We start from the raw sequence: 15,956 nt of genomic DNA, 5'->3' as shown, positions 1-15,956 counted from the left end.
ATTCCCCACCATTGTGTGGACTCCATGTGCGAGTCATTGCATTGACTTACTCATGGAGGATGTGGCGAAGCTCAGCTGGGTGAAGAGGATTGTGCAACAAGCTACATCTATTGTCAACTTCTTCATGCTAAAGGTGAAGGTGCTTGCTATGTTTCGTGAGCATAGCAAGCTTGACTTGAAGAAGCCATCGGCCACCCGCTTTGGCTACATGTGGCTGGTTTTGGAGCGTCTATACGATGTGAGGCCCGCCCTTCGCCAAACAGTTGTTTCCACCATGTGGAACGATTGGGATGAGCACGTCACTGAAGAGGCCAAAGCCATGCAACGCTTTTGCCTAGAGGAGAGATTTTGGACTAGAGTCCGAGCAATTGTCATTGCTATGACTCCATTCTATAGGCTCTTGCGGATGACAGATTGCGAGGGGTCCACCATGGGCCTTCTTGTCCACTTCTTTAGAGCTGCCCTTGTGGAGTTGGAGGCTTGCACAGACATTACATCTGAGGAGCGAGCACAAATCATGGAGATTGCACAGAAGAGATGGAGGTGGATGCACAAACCAATCCACGGGTTTGCAGCATTGGTACATCCAGCCTACAAGTCTCCAGTAGTTTGCACCGATAGGGAGCTTCGACAAGATCGGGATGCATATATGCTTCAAGCTGTGCCAGTTGATGAGCACAATGCCTTTCTAGAGGAGTTGGGCTGCTATGTTGATCAGAGAGGTCAAACCTCCTTTTCGTCTCCCACTTGCTGGAGGAGGGAGTCACTTGTGAAGCCCCTTTTTTGGTGGGACAATTTTGGGTATGGACTAGAGCATCTCCAACCCATAGCCTTAAGGGTCCTAGCCCAAGATTGTTCTTCGGGTGCATGTGAGAGGAACTGGAGTTCCTATTCTCTCATACACACGAGGATACGCAATCGACTGAGCACACGACAGTTGGAGCGGTTGGTCTACTGCCGCACTAACTTGCGCATGATGCAGGGCATTCTTAGTATGGGTAGTCCCAAGCAAGTAAGTGACAAGTCTAGACTCTAACTTGTCATGACTCATAACTTTTAAGTTTTGTGTACACTGTACAGACTCTAACTTTTGTGCCTTAATGTGTAGGTCAATGTTGACACTTTCACGTTGACGAGTGAAAACTTTGCAAGTGTCAATCAACAACCTGATGAGGAGGAGGAGGCAATCTTCATGGAGCTCTATAGTGAGCTTGTGGCAGCAGATACTCGCACCACCAGGAGTCAGCATGGACGGGGCCGAGCAGTTGGAGTTCATAGGCCTCCGCCTTCGACATCGGCAAAGGGTGGCCTTCGCACATATGTGAGGCGGGGATCCTTGAGCTCCAATCCCCGCCTTCATGATGATATTCCATTGCCCCCTCATGATGATACCCCACTGCCTAGAGAGCCCTTGTTTGATGATGATGGCAACCTACTTAGCGAGAATGATCCCCAGAGTGTCTCGTCCACCTTCGAAGAGTCCTCTTCAGAGAACTCTCTTGATGGACACTCTAGTAGTGATCATATTGATGATCATGCAGATGTTGGTGATGATGTAGACTTTTGATATGTTATAGCTCTCTAGGCATTGGGCATCTATCTCCTTCTAGCCCATCGATGATGTATTGTAGTATGCAGTATCATGTATGTACGCATGTTGGCGGTCGCCCATGCCATGAGTTTTTGGCCTATCCTTTTGTAGCAATTTTGTACTCTAATGGCATGATGACATTATGTTCATGGTTCTACTATTTTGTAACTTCTTGTCTACAATTTTTAAGTTTAGAAAGTATTTTTTTTTAAACGTACTAATATCGTACCGTACCTCAAAAAATTTTAAGGTACCAATTAGTACCGTATTTTATCGTACCGTACCGTATCGTACCTTTCGTACTAACTAACCATGGGATGTACTTAATCATATACATCAATGCCTGATATGTCAGAGAGTCAAAGCCGAGAGAGTAAAAATGCCTAGGAAGTTGCATCCATTAGACATCCCCCAGATAAAGTGGGAATGTATCAGTATGGATTTTATTGCTAGACTACCTTCAATGCAATCAGGTTACAACTCCATCTTCGTGGTAGTTAATAGACTAACCAAAGTTGCCCATCTGATTCCAGTAAAAGCCTACACTGCATTGGATGTGGCCAGAGTTTTCCTCAAGGAAATCTTCAGATTGCATGGCCTACCCAGGAGAATAGTAAGTGATCGAGATCCCAAGTTCACGTCAAGATTCTGGACTGCATTTTTCGAAGCAGTAGGAACTTCCTTGGATCTCAGCCCAGCTTACCACCCCGAGACCGATAGTCAAACAGAAAGGGTGAACCAAGTAATCAAAGATATACTTCGGTCATGCTGTGGCAGGGAACCCAAGAAGTGGCTAAGCTATCTGCACCTAGTCGAGTTTGCCTACAATGCTTCTTATCACCGAAGTATCGGGATGAGCCCTTTCAAAGCTCTGTAACCTTTTTTTAAAAGGGTTTTTCCTTAACTATTAACTTGGTCCGACCCATTGATTAGGGTCGAGATGTCCAGACAGATAATTGACGACATGGAGCAGCAGATGCAGTCAATCCGCAAAGATATAAAAGCTACCCAGGATAGACAAAAGCAGTATGCAGATAAGAAGAGGTCAGACAGAAAATTCGAAGAAGCAGATATGGTCTTCATTCGAGTACACCCCAAAAGAAGTTCTCTATCTCTTGGGAAGTACAAGAAGTTATTACCAGATACTGTGGACCATATCTGATTACAAAGAAAGTAGGTGACTTAACCTATGAACTTCTTCTGCCTTCTCATCTCAAAATATATAATATATTTCATGTCAACCTACTTAAGAAGTATATATCAAGCCCGAATCATGTGCTTAATGATGAACTCTTAACTTCTTCAACCCAAGGGCTGATAAAACTCCAACCTGAAGAAATCCTTGATGTTTGAGAGAAGGTTCTCAGGAACAGAATTCTAAGAGAATTATTAGTCAAATGAAAGTTCTATCCTTTTGAAGATGCCACCTGGTAGAAAGAAGCTGAACTGATGCAGAGAATTACCCCCAGTTTGCGAGATAAGGACATCTCACGTTTTTCAAGTGGAAGAGGATGTAAGATTCCTCCCCAGTCCCTCAAGATGTCCAGTATCTTTCCCTGTAATCAATCTCCTTTTCAGAATAATAAAAGATCTTGTTTCTACCTGTTTTGGCCTAAAGAGAGATAATTCAGTTTTTAGATAACTTTGGATGAAAAAATATCTTTTCTTATTAAAATAAATTCCCCCGAAACAGAAGTTTAAAAAGAATTTCCTAAGGTGCATTAGAAATAAATTATAATCTGCTCAAAAGACCTTAGCCTAAGGGCCAGATTTTCTGAAAATTTTGGATTAAGGTTCTGAGGGACCAATAAGATTAATCCAAATGTGGGAGGAGATAAATTGAAGAAATAAAGAAAAACCCCCCAAATATGAGTAAATGCTCACATAAGATGAAGAGTGGACTAAGGACCAAAGGAAACATTAAAAAACTGTACTTTTGACACCTCAAAGTAGAGATTCCTCCTCATGAAGGAGGCGCATTTTTTCTCATCATTACTCCCCATTTTAAACCAATAAAATGAGATATTTCATCTCTCCTCTCTCCTATTTCAAGTCTAGTTCCAAAAAGTAAGCTGAACTGCTTGATAATTCAATTGTTTTTTGACTTAATCCTCTCCAAAGAAATTGGTGGCCACTCTTTATCCAAACAAGAGTAGAACTCTCAATCCCTCAAGCCAAAGGAAAGCTTATAAACTCCATGAAGCTAAAATTTCTACTTTTTAAATTCAAATCTATGATTTTCTGATTTTCTTGTTTGTTATAGTTGATTTAAGTAAATTCTGATGTTATGCCTTGATGAAAAGGCCATCCCTTTCTCTTCTTTACAATTCAACCTTTCTTTATCCTAAAATGATAACAAATAAATTGATTAAACTTTTCTTATTGTTTACTCTTGAAATTGAAAATTGTATAGATTAGAGTCCTTTATATCTTATTGGGATTAATTTAAATAAAAAATAGAATATTAAAAATTGAGAAATGGTCACCCATACAAAAGAGGTTCGGTAAAATTTTCTTAAATTTTGTGAAAAAGAAAGTTTATTTTTATGTTATTCTAAAAAAGTAATTCCCACCGTTTATGCATTCTAAAAGAAACATTCTTATTTACTCCATGTACATATTCACCTATGAATATGCATGGATATCACTGATATTAATTATTAAAATTGATTTCTATGCATAGAAAGATGCATAATGAAAAAAATTTTATTATAAAAGTGTTGTTTTCATTGAATTTAATTTTTATGTATAGAAAGATGCATAATGAAAAAAAATATTATAAAAGTGTTATTTTCATTGAATCTAATTTCTATGCATAGAAAGATGCATAATAAACTTTTTTATTATTATAAAAGTGTTGTTTTCATTGAATTTAATTTCTATGCATAGAAAGATGCATAATGAAAAAAAAATATTATAAAAGTGTTGTTTTCATTGAATTTAATTTCTATGCGAAGAAAGATGCATAATGAAAAAAATTATTATTATAAAAGTGTTGTTTTCATTGAATTTAATTTCTATGCACATAATGAAAATTTTTATTATCAAAGTGTTGTTTTCATTGAATTTAATTTCTATGCATAGAAAGATGCATAATGAAAAAAAAATTATTATAAAAGTGTTATTTTCATTGAATTTAATTTCTATGCATACAAAGATGCATAATGAAAATTTTTTTATTATAAAAGTGTTATTTTCATTGAATTTAATTTCTATGCATACAAAGATGCATAATGGAAAAAAAATTATTATAAAAGTTTTATTCCCATTGACGTTGATTTTTATGCATAAATAGATGCATTAAAAAATTTTATATCAAAATTAGAATTCTCTTTAATTCTACGTTTAATTTCTATAAGTAATTGATAAATGAATAAATAAATACTCTGAGAGAGAAATTTCTATCATTTTATATTCACTCAGATTGTAAAGAGAAAATTCAAGAAATCTATCGAAGTCAAAATATTCAGATAAATGATTAATTTATTCCTCATCAGAATTCGTGATTAATTTATAAATCAGTTAAGTGAATATTCAATGAATGAAATTCACTAAAATAGTAACTGAAATATCACCTCTTTTCGAGAAAGATAGTTCAGGAAAAATCTTATCAGACTCGAACCATGAATCAGACTAACTCTTCATCAATTTCGAGGAAAAAAGATGTGACCAGTTCAGAAAAATACACTCAAAACTCCTGCCAAACCTAAAATTAAGTTTAAGACTAATCAAATTGATCTGTGGATCAAGGTTAACAGAATTCGAGAAATTCTGTTATGGAATTCAGAATTACGATCATGAAGTCTTGGGGATACTGATTTAAGATATACTCATTGTATTCAAAAGAAAATCAAACTGAAAACTTGCATAGAAACCCTCTTTTCTTGAAGGACTGTCTTACGCCAGAATGCTGGAGGGAACATTTGATATGTGTTTTTCTAAGGAAAGTTCGGTTGCAACAGCTGGCGGGGAGTGTTCAAAGGACAGCTCACGCGGCAAAGCCTGCCCAAGTCTTTTGACCAACCTCGGTACGATTAAAATGGTGCGCTTCTCGTACGATGGACGAGGACCGACAAAGCGGTCCTTGAGTGAAGTGCCAGGACACCTAAGGAGGATCCTAGAGGGTTCTGACCAGGCGATGCACGGGCTCGCGGTGCCTAGGACACCCATGCATATGTCGTGGAAGATTGTATGATGGACAAATGATTATTGTAATCTGTTACTGGATCTCGTTGCTGACCAGCTGGTCTCAACGGAGAGTCCAGAGTGATACTGTTTTTTTTTAGAAACAAGGATTGGATGGAAATTTTGAGTTATGACATCTGTAACCAATAACTGTTTGTCAATGGATTGTTTTATAAGTTAAAGTTTTAAAGAGAAGTGTGTGCGTATCTGTATTCGAAAGCAAAAGTTAAGAAAGGCATTCAATTATGGGTGGGTGAGTAATTGTCTGGTTCTATCAATTCCAGTGGTTGGGTGGTGGCTAACCCATGGGCCGGATGGGGTTAGGCTGGAATCAGTGGAGTTTTAATAATGAAATTGAATAATAGGAATACGCTTAGAACTCGAGTAGTTAAATAAAAACCTGAAGACTTCTCAAATGATTAGATCAACGGGTGTGCCTGATTTCGGTTAGGAAAAAAGCATTGATTTCTTCAAGTTAAGTCTGTAATAGTTTTCCTTCTATCTGGTTTAATCAGGTGAAGGATAGTTTAGTCTCTTGACCCGTTAGAAAATTCGTTAAGAAAATCAAAAAGGTGGAATCGTCCCCGTTTTCCGGGCAAAGAAAAATTTTTCCAGTTTCGGTTTCGGAAGGACCACCAGATGAGTCTCGTGTTCGGACATTCGAGGGCGAGGCCCCGAGTGGGAAACCCTGCCCCGCGCAAGAGGAAGCTACTTCCGCTGCTAGCAACCGGGAATCCGGTGCGCGGAGGGGTCTCACAGTCTCTGTCCTGCCTTAAGCTAAAATCAAATGTAGAATTGAGTTCATCTTTTTATGAAGAAAGTAAGCAAGCAAATTGGGTTTACACCCATACCTCCAACACTTTTCAATGCCCATAACTCCAATAGTCATGTCTTGCAGTCATCAATGCCCATTGGGGAGGGGAGGTCCCAAAGTGTTCAAATCACTGCAGGCCCTCGTTGGTACGGTGGCCCATTGCGACCACAAAATGTTGACACCTTCGGACGGGGAAAACAAGCCACCTTTGGGTAAGAAGGCCAAGCTGCCATGGCACCCTCAAAGCTTATACATTAGATACTCTATTGGAATATAAGAATTCCTAAGGCAAGGTCAGCATTCCCGCCCCAGTGTGGTGTTGATGGTCTTCAGCTAAGTTAAGTTGAATGTGCTAAATCATCTATTAAGTGTTGTTCACAATAGTGTTTTGAACCAGCTGCGTTACAGTGGCATCAGATCCTGGGATTCCTACCCTTTGTGGTGGAAGACAGTCCATTTTCTAGCTGGGACCAGCATTGGAGGGAATAACAAGATAAATGGACATTCACTTAGCCATACAAAGCATACATAGAAGATCCAAGCTATGAATGCAAGGAAAATCATCATGCCTTGGGAGAAGCAAGGTTACCACTTGCCCAAGAGAGAGCTACTTCAAAGACAACTTCAAGACATGAAGTCCCATCTTCAACACCACCAAAAAGATGGCGACATACAGGGGCTCTTAAATGGTAAGTAAGCTGAAACCAAGGCTCTTTTTTTGAAGATGCATGTATGTTCAGATTTCAACCTGTGGGCAGTCAATCTATGCATGCATGTGGGAACTGTGTAAGCATGCAGTCATACAGGCTTTGTTGTAGCTCTTGAATGTCTAGACAGAGAGCACGCCAATGCAGGCTGATTTGATCAGTGGATTTGATCAGTGGTAGTATTCACATGGAAACTCAGAATTGACAATAGTAGGCCCTTGATCATGCAGTGAGTTTGCAACTCAAGGAAGCCTGAGATACATGCAGACTATGGGATTCGTACGTTGCAGCCGAGTTGGAAAGGTTAAGGCTTTTAAAAAATGCAGCCACAAATGTACATGGGACAGCCATGTGATGCAGGCAACAACTTGGTTTATGGCAGCTACTATGGGTCTGTGAGTACCCAAGAATATGACCACTGCCATGGGTTTGCAGGTACTCACATCCTTGTTGATATGGCCGCCATGGGTTTGGTAATACCCAAGTCATGTATGGCTGCCACCATGAATGCTTTATCCTTGACCTTTTAATGCAGCATTTGCTGCCATGTTCTTTGTACTTTTCTTTTTTGAAAACAATTGGACTTCACTAAGGCATAACTTCCTACACATGAAAAGGCAGAAAATTTAGGCTTTGCATCCAAAGATGTTAAATAAATTACCATTGACTGCAGTAGCATCATCTTGCACATCAAAGCTCCACATTGTAGGCTTTCCAGGTACCTTCTCGGCATGGTAGAAAGCACCTGATGGTGATAGCAGCACAAACATATCTCCAGCCTGCAAAATCTCAGACAAAGAACAAAATACAATTTTTTTTTGAGATGGAACAAAGAGAACACAAATCCTGCTTTTCTGGAATCGTTTGTTTATTCAATAAAGTCACATAGCAGATTTAAAACCATCCGGTGCTTATGTCATGCCATGAATATTTTGCTATTTAAAGGGGGGAAAGGGCAAGTGCCTGAATGGTGTCAATCAGCCCCATTTCCAGCATTTCCATGCTACTTCAGTAAAATTTGTCTTGTACAGAATTGTTTCTCCTGCATTATATCACTGACCAAAATTTACAAGTTACAACACAAAACCCTTCTAAACTGCATTCATCCATCACACAAATTAAACATGCAGCTCATACTTTATTTGGACAGAATTTTTTTCCCCTGCATTTTACGGCACTAAGTAAAGAACACAAACACCAACAGGTGCATAGCCCAGCAGTGATGGCTTGTGACTCAAGGACGGGAGGCTCCGGGTTCAACTGCAGGCCATTGTTGGTATTGTGGCTGCTTTGCAACCATAAGTTGTACACATTCGGGCGAGCACCAAACCTTACGACTACATAAGGATCTACGCATAGAAAAAAAAAAGTCAAGATCACCAACATTAATTCATCATACAAATCAACACATAGTTGTTATAAACCTTTTAGGCTGAGATTCAGGGTTTAGGACACTGATTGTACCTGTAATGGGCTGAGATGGAAGACAGAGAAGATGAACTTTTCAACAAAAGAAGTAGGGGCAGAAGGCAGACAGGAGGGGAAAAAAATGTAGCATTACAAATCTGGAGAGCAAATCTGGAGCCAATCATATGTGGCCAAATAAATAAAAACAGCCAATAATTATATCATACACAGCAAACATATGACCGACTGAAGGAGCAGTACTAGCAGTTGCGTACAACAAAAGTGGGGCAGCTGCTGCTGTTCGTAGACTGAGGACTCACAAGCTGCCTCTGTAGAATCCTGGCCCTGGCAATAAATCCCATCACCTCAACTTTCCCTCAGCAACAAAAATCAGCAGCCCACATCCCCTGTTCAGTAGACTATTATAACCCTCTCTTGTGCATGTTCACCAGCCTGCAGCCAATCTGTTGTTGCAGTCATCGTGACTAATGTTCAAGTTTTAATCAGTGAACCAAAAGTTGACAAGGCTTGAGCCCAACATCTGCTCTTCCACAGGCCGACCAATTGGCTGCCTGCCCCTTGGCAGAAGAATAATGTCTGTTAAAGGCCAAGGTTCCCCATCAAAGCAAGGTGGTCTGAAAAGAGAACTGAAAAGGTCATTCCTAAGACCAAAGAACACGAAAAAGCACATGTCCTGACTCCTTGCAAGATGACACTACATATGGAAAAAGACATGCTAGGATTCATGTCATGTCCCTAGTGAGTTTGTTCACTAAGGAGGTCTGTTGTGACCTCCCATTAAAATTTCTCCCTGCAATATGATTTTGTTCCAAGCCCCTCCTGATTGGGTTACTCGAACCTTTGCTGAGTTGTCTCTCTTTGAGGCTGTTCGTCCAAGCACCCATTTAGCAGCCAACTGATGCAGTACCCCGCTGTTGAGGTAATCAATGCTTACACCTGCTGCTGCAGCTTTGGACTGGTGATTTTCTGTCAGGTACTGTCCCTAGTATTGCAGGGACTTTGGAGGTTTATGGGAGTCCCGACGCAGTTTAAAGACTTTGGCCGTGTCAGTGTTCCTGCATGCTATAGTGAGATGGAGGGAATTGACATCATCCAACGATTGTTGGACGATGAATGAAGATGACTACAGCAAAGAAGGAGGAGTCGTTGCATGTGGAGACGACTTAAGAATGAGCCCGATTGTAGGAGACAAGCTGTGGAGACGTTTTAAGAATGAGTTGACCACATGTGGAGATAATCTGATACCCAGTTTAATTGCTTATAAGAGGAGTAGTCACGCCGACTACAGTTGTTGGAGACAACAACAATGTTTTTGTTGTGTAGAAGAATCGAATGCAACATTGTGAAATCGTCGAAGATGAGATGTCACCTTCTACTGCGTGCTCTTCTCATTGTTGACTATGAAGAATTTACAGAGACTTGAACAAGGCTACCTCTTCTTCATAGTTGGAAGCAAAACCACTAACAAGAGTTGAGAGCTCCAATGGAAGCTTGAACAAGAAAGCTTTAATGGTGAAGAAACTGAGAGATGAAAGACTGTGCTCTAAAGTTAGCTCACGAAGGAGTTGAAATCACACACACACAATACTCAAAGACAAGAACACAAGGGGGTAGAGTGTGAGGGAGAATGGCTAGCTCCAAGGGGAGAAAGATGAAGCTCTTTGCAAATACAAAGAAGATAGTACAAATGAGCATCAACCCTAAACAATGGTGGAGATTACTTATATACTAGCTAACCCTAAGGCGTCTATTAACACTTGGATGGCCATGGGGAAAACCCAGTGGGATAAAAAGTACCCATGGCATTAGTACATGATCTCACTACAGTACTATCGTAAATATCTAACACAAGGGGACATCTAAACTGTACTAGAAAGGTGGTAATAAGCAATTCATTTGAATCCCCTGTGCAAGGAACCGATGAGAGACTTTGGCATGCCATACCCGCTCATGACCTTGATCTTCTAGCTATCGAGAAGAGTTCTAGGCAAGCCTTAGTAATATGTGACTATCCAAGGTGTGAAGGCAGTGGATGTGTGATTGTGTGTTAGAAGAGTACTCCTCATGCATAATAGGGTGTGGTATTGATGGTAGAAGAGTACTCCTCATGTGTGATTGTGTGTTAAAAGAGTACTCCTCATGCATAATAGGGTGTGGTATTGATGGTAGCTTGTTGTAGATCACACATGAGAGCATCATGACCTAGAGCCTCTCAATTCTCCTCCAATCCTCCTTGATAAGGTCTACTTCCTTGAAAGGAGCCCCATACTTCATTGCCAAAGTAACTAGGGTATTAAAAAGCCATCCCCTAGTCTTGGTCTCTTAAAAATGTGTCTAGAAGCACTATTTAGGCTCTCATCAATTTGGCCTAGGATATTGGGTGCATGGTGAAAATTCGGCCAGAGAAAGTAACTCCCATGCATACCTAGGAGAGGAGACCATATCTACTAGATCTCCCACATATTAATGTCCAAATGCCATTGAATAAGAAGTATTAAAGATACTCACCTTGGTTTTCCCAACGTTGATGATGAAGGTCCTGCTACCTATAAAAACTATGCAAAGTATCCAGATGCCTTTTTATCCTATTATATCATGTACATATAGTAAGCGAGGGGTATGGTTACTTGCTAGAGAGGAACACACATTACACAACCTATCACAATGAAGAAGAGATCTTATTAATGTAAAGCCCAAATAGTGTCCCAATTGTGAGATCTCAAGTGACATGCCTCCTAGAGCTCTCACCTAGCCTATTATCTCTGAGGATACACCCAAATCTTAGAGGCATATGAGGAGGCATGCCATAAGGACAGTGTTAAATGCCTTGCAAAAGTCCACAAAACAATAATAAATCTGGCGTCTGATTTGACCTAGCCTCCGCAATAATCTCCCTCAGAGTAAGATCAAAGGCAAAACAAAACTATAGATGTGCTTTTGAAGCTTTGTAATGTGTAAATACATTGGTTAAAGATGAAAAGTTTTTTTTTTTGGGTATGAAATTCTTGGATTATGGCTCTACTATCAAATATTGCCCACTTACCCTCCTTATGTGCTGCTTGCACCTTGGCTAGTTATGCTTTGTTTTGTGTAAGCTCCTTTGCTATCCATAGATCCGTGCCCTTCAGACTTTTTTACTAAAAATGTCAAGCCTATCGTCTTTGTTTCAAGCTTGCACCTTGACTAGTTATGCTTTGTTTTGTGTAAGCTCCTTTTACACCTTGGCTAGTTATGCTCTATTTTGTGCCCTTCAAATTTTTTAACTATAAATGTCAAGTCCATCGTCTTTGTTTCACGTAGTCCCACAATGAATGGAAGCTTGTGTCCTGTCACCTCTCGTGTAGTCCTCCCACTCAAAGTTGAAGAGCTTCTCGAGATTTTTGCTTCATAAATTTGGTTGTGATTGGAGTCTTGACTTTCTTCTTGAGGTTTACAACCATTTCTTTGACCTCGGCTCGAGATTTCCTCTATCTTTAACCCCATGGAGATGATGATTTTCTCTAGTTTCAAGAGAGTGATTTGTTGTAAGTACTCTACCCACTTCTTTTGGTGGGATGATGAAGGTTTCCTTGGTGTAAGAAGAATCACGTAGAAGGTTCTTCATCTCTCGTGTCTAATTTGGTGAAACTCCCCGATGAGTTAAATGTGTGTGTGTGTGTGTGAGAGAGAGAGAGAGAGAGAGAGAGAGAGAGAGAGAGAGAGAGAGAGGGGGGGGGGGGAGATGACGATGACAATGATGATGAGTGACGATGATGATGATGATGATGATGACAACGAAGATTTTCATCGTCATGTAGCACATGAGCTAGCAAGCCAGATATGAACCATGAGATGACCCAAGTAGGGCTAATGGAGAGGATTTGAATTAAAAACCTATGTTGTAGGAGCATTACATGCAAACCATATTGGAGAGAGAAAAGATGCAAGAAAGGCATGATTTTCTCACATGCAGAAGATTTGAAAGCATGTGTTTGAGCTCAAAATTAAAGAATATCTCCATGTCTCAAAGGAAACAACCCCCTCCTCCCCCCAAAAAAAAGTTTGAGTGGACGCATATACGTATTTATGTAGGCCAAAAATCACCTTTACAACGGTGTGTATCTGGGAAGTGGGTGGGGGCCTCGCAAAGCCCCACAAATACAACATGGAAAAGAGCGCATCCCCACAGAGGCGGGGGGAAAGCATGTCTTCGCAACATCCCAACAAAGTCGCTGCCGTTATTGGCAAAGGTACCCTTTTACTATCCACTTAGCTACAGTCTGGTCTACCTACGGAGGAGGAGGAGGAGGAGGAGAACGGAGCTACAGTCTGGTCTACCTACGGAGGAGGAGGAGGAGGAGGAGAACGGAGTGTCCTGTTGTTACGCGTAGGCAAATCCCAATTTGCACTCCATCAATGATGTTTTCTGACAGAAATTCGAATTGAGCGCCAGCTTTGCAGCAGCTGTGTACTTAGGTAGGCCGAGTATCCTTTCACAAATTCTCAATTCACTCTTGCAAACATCATCACCGAGTATCATGTTAATCGATTTCCCAGAAGCGGCTCGTTGGCAGCGACGGACTGACTCCATGCAGCGCGGGCATTTTAAACAGGTAGCTACCTTGGTTGTTACTCTGCAAGTCTTGTGTGTGTGTGTGTGAGAGAGAGAGAGAGAGAGAGAGAGAGAGAGAGAGAGAGAGACCCAACTATTTGAACATAAGAGGCCCACTTTGCGACATCCTTGGAGCCTCGGAGTTTTTGGGGGTAAAGGCTTTCTTTGAATCGGAGATGGCCGCTTGGATGCCCATTCCAGCCAGTGGTCAGGGCTGAAATGGAACTTCTGGTGCTCTTTCCTAGCCGTCATGCATAGCTGGGATGGAGCATCCTGGGCTGGAATGCGAGAATGCGCCTCACAACCTGTCATTTTTGACCTGCACCATGGAAATTTACAGTCCATCCCTTTTTTCGGTATATTTTGATGCCCCTGCATTAAGTATGCCAAAGTTGGACCTTATAAGTTATAGCATTACCTTGAATCCTGGCCTGGTATGCACATGTAAGCAGAGCAGCATATGCTTTCCTACAAAGCCCAACATATTATTAGATCAATAACCCTCAATGTTCATTTTGTCTCAAAGGAGTAATGCATAGCACCTGAATCTGAGGTCCTTTTCTTGTTACTTTCCTCTAAAATAAACATGATTTGGAAGACCTTGGACATTTCTCCCCCTTGAATTAGATATCAGGGAAAACATGGGTGAAACATTTTTTGCATTGAAAAGGGCCCACAAAGGGCCTATTTGCATGAGGACAGGGGTGACAAAGTCAGGAGGCCCAGCCGTTGGGATTCTGCACAATTCAATCATCTAATTCAAGAGCACTACAGTCATTCGATTCTAGGAATCCGTTCAATTATATAATTTAGGGTCAGTATAGTCATCCAATTCTACGAACTAGTTTAATCGATATGATTCAAGATTGGTGTAGTTGTGTGATTCTTATTATGGACTAGTTCAATCTTCCAATTTTGGATCACTTTGATCGGCGATCCAACTTTTTTGATTTTTTGATTCAAATTTTCAATTGGTGATTTCACTTTTTCAATCGTTCGATTCACCTTTTATTAATCATCCAATTCAATTTTTTGATCGGCGATTCCACTTTTTTGATTAGCGATTTTACTTTTTTGATTTACGGTTTCACTTCTTTGATCGAGCAATTTGACTTCTTTGATCACTCGATTCTACTGTGGACTTCAATTGTCCAATCAAGGACTTCAATCATTTACCAGGACTTCAATCATCTACCAGTACTTTAATCATTTGACTCTACTGTGTGGACTTCAATCGTCCAATCCAAGACTTTGATCGTGCGTTTCATTTCAAGCTATTTTCACCATCTCTCTTTCTCAAATTCAATTATAATCAGGTATGGCCAATAACTCTTTCAATGATTTGTTTGGTATTCTTTCAAAAAAACATAAATTAGATGGATCAAATTACTCCATCTTGAGTTTCATGATGAGAAATGTCCTTATTGCCAAGGGCTTTGTCAGTGGTGGTGACGATCCCCACCCTGGCACTTTTTTTCTTCCACTCCTCAATGAGGTCAGGGCTTACAGACCTAGATAAAGAAGATGAGATTCTAATTATGCATAAGCTATGGCATTGCTTGCTTTGATTGTCAAAAGTTCTATTGTTCCACACATTCATTCTTACAAAACGTTCAAACTTGGTTGGGAGTATGCATTAGACTAAAAACGATGCACGAGTTACTTTTCGCAAAAGGTAACTTGATAATGAGAAGATGCAAGAGAAGTGGTCCATGGAAGAACACTTATCAAAGTTGCAAGACTTAAAAGAACAACTTCTTGACATTGATGAGATCATTCCTCAAACACGGAAATGGTTAGCATCACCCTTAACGCTTTGCATGAATCTTATCTCGGTTTCAATACTTCCCTTCGGTTTTCTTTGAGAGGGAATAAAACCCTTCTTTCCTACCGAGAGCTTGTTAGCTTATTGTTGTAGGAGGACCAATATAGAATGAATACATCTATCAACTCTAGCAGTAATCAGGCTCTTGTCAACCAACAAGGACAAATGAAAGAAGCAGAAGAACAATTCAAACAAAACTTCTAAGGCTAAGAATGATTCCAATAAGCCAAAGAAGGTTACTTGTCGGTATTACGAAAAGCTTGGCCATGTAATTAAAAATTACTTTTAAACTTCAGAATAAGGAAAAGAAGAAAAAGGAATCTAACAAAGGTTCCATTAGCTCTGCCATAGATGTTGGAATTCCAAGAAAGAGGACTCTACAAATGTTATCCTTGAAGACTTCTCGCTTATGGCTATTTGCAGTTTAATCCTGACTAGGATTCATGTCTCAATGTATCTTGATAGTGGTGCTTCTAAGCACATTACTTCTCAAATAAATTTTATCAAGAATATGGAATCCATGCATTATAGTCACATTGTTATGTGTGCCAATAATGCTTTCTATCCAGCTAAAGGTATTGGTGAGATTTGTCTTACTACAACTAGTAGTGAGGATCTTTGTCTTCAAAATGTACTTTTTGTTTCAGGTATAAAGAAGAATATGCTTTTGGTGCCCACTCTAGCAAGGGGGGTCTTAATGTTGAATTTGGATGATAAATGCATTGTCTATGATAGAGAACATGACATGCAAATTGTGCTTATTATTTTACTGGAACTCCCAACCAAGGTTTGTACAAATTGGACATGTATGATAT

General features: G+C 40.1%; 1 protein-coding gene across 4 annotated transcripts in view; it reads right to left on the bottom strand.

Annotated features, from left to right (window-relative positions):
- LOC147629393 (uncharacterized) overlaps positions 1-9,788 on the bottom strand; it is a 124,720-nt gene extending 114,932 nt beyond the window's left edge. For 2 of the 4 annotated variants that reach the window (XM_086812642.1, XM_086812646.1), the window contains exons 1-2: positions 8,261-9,788; positions 7,959-8,076 (exon numbers count right to left, since the gene is read on the bottom strand). The gene's annotated coding sequence lies outside the window, so the exon portion shown is untranslated. The remainder of the gene's footprint in view (positions 1-7,958; positions 8,077-8,260) is intronic. The other 2 variants (XM_086812643.1, XM_086812647.1) reach the window with 2 other exon arrangements.
- Between the last annotated feature and the right edge of the window lie 6,168 nt (positions 9,789-15,956).

The sequence above is a fragment of the Cibotium barometz genome, chromosome 18, assembly GCF_041138505.1.
Source record: "Cibotium barometz isolate CiBa-2024 chromosome 18, ASM4113850v1, whole genome shotgun sequence".
NCBI classification, from domain to species: domain Eukaryota; kingdom Viridiplantae; phylum Streptophyta; class Polypodiopsida; order Cyatheales; family Cibotiaceae; genus Cibotium; species Cibotium barometz.
Note: the sequence above shows the minus strand (reverse complement) of the source record. Positions and strands in the feature narration are given on the sequence as shown.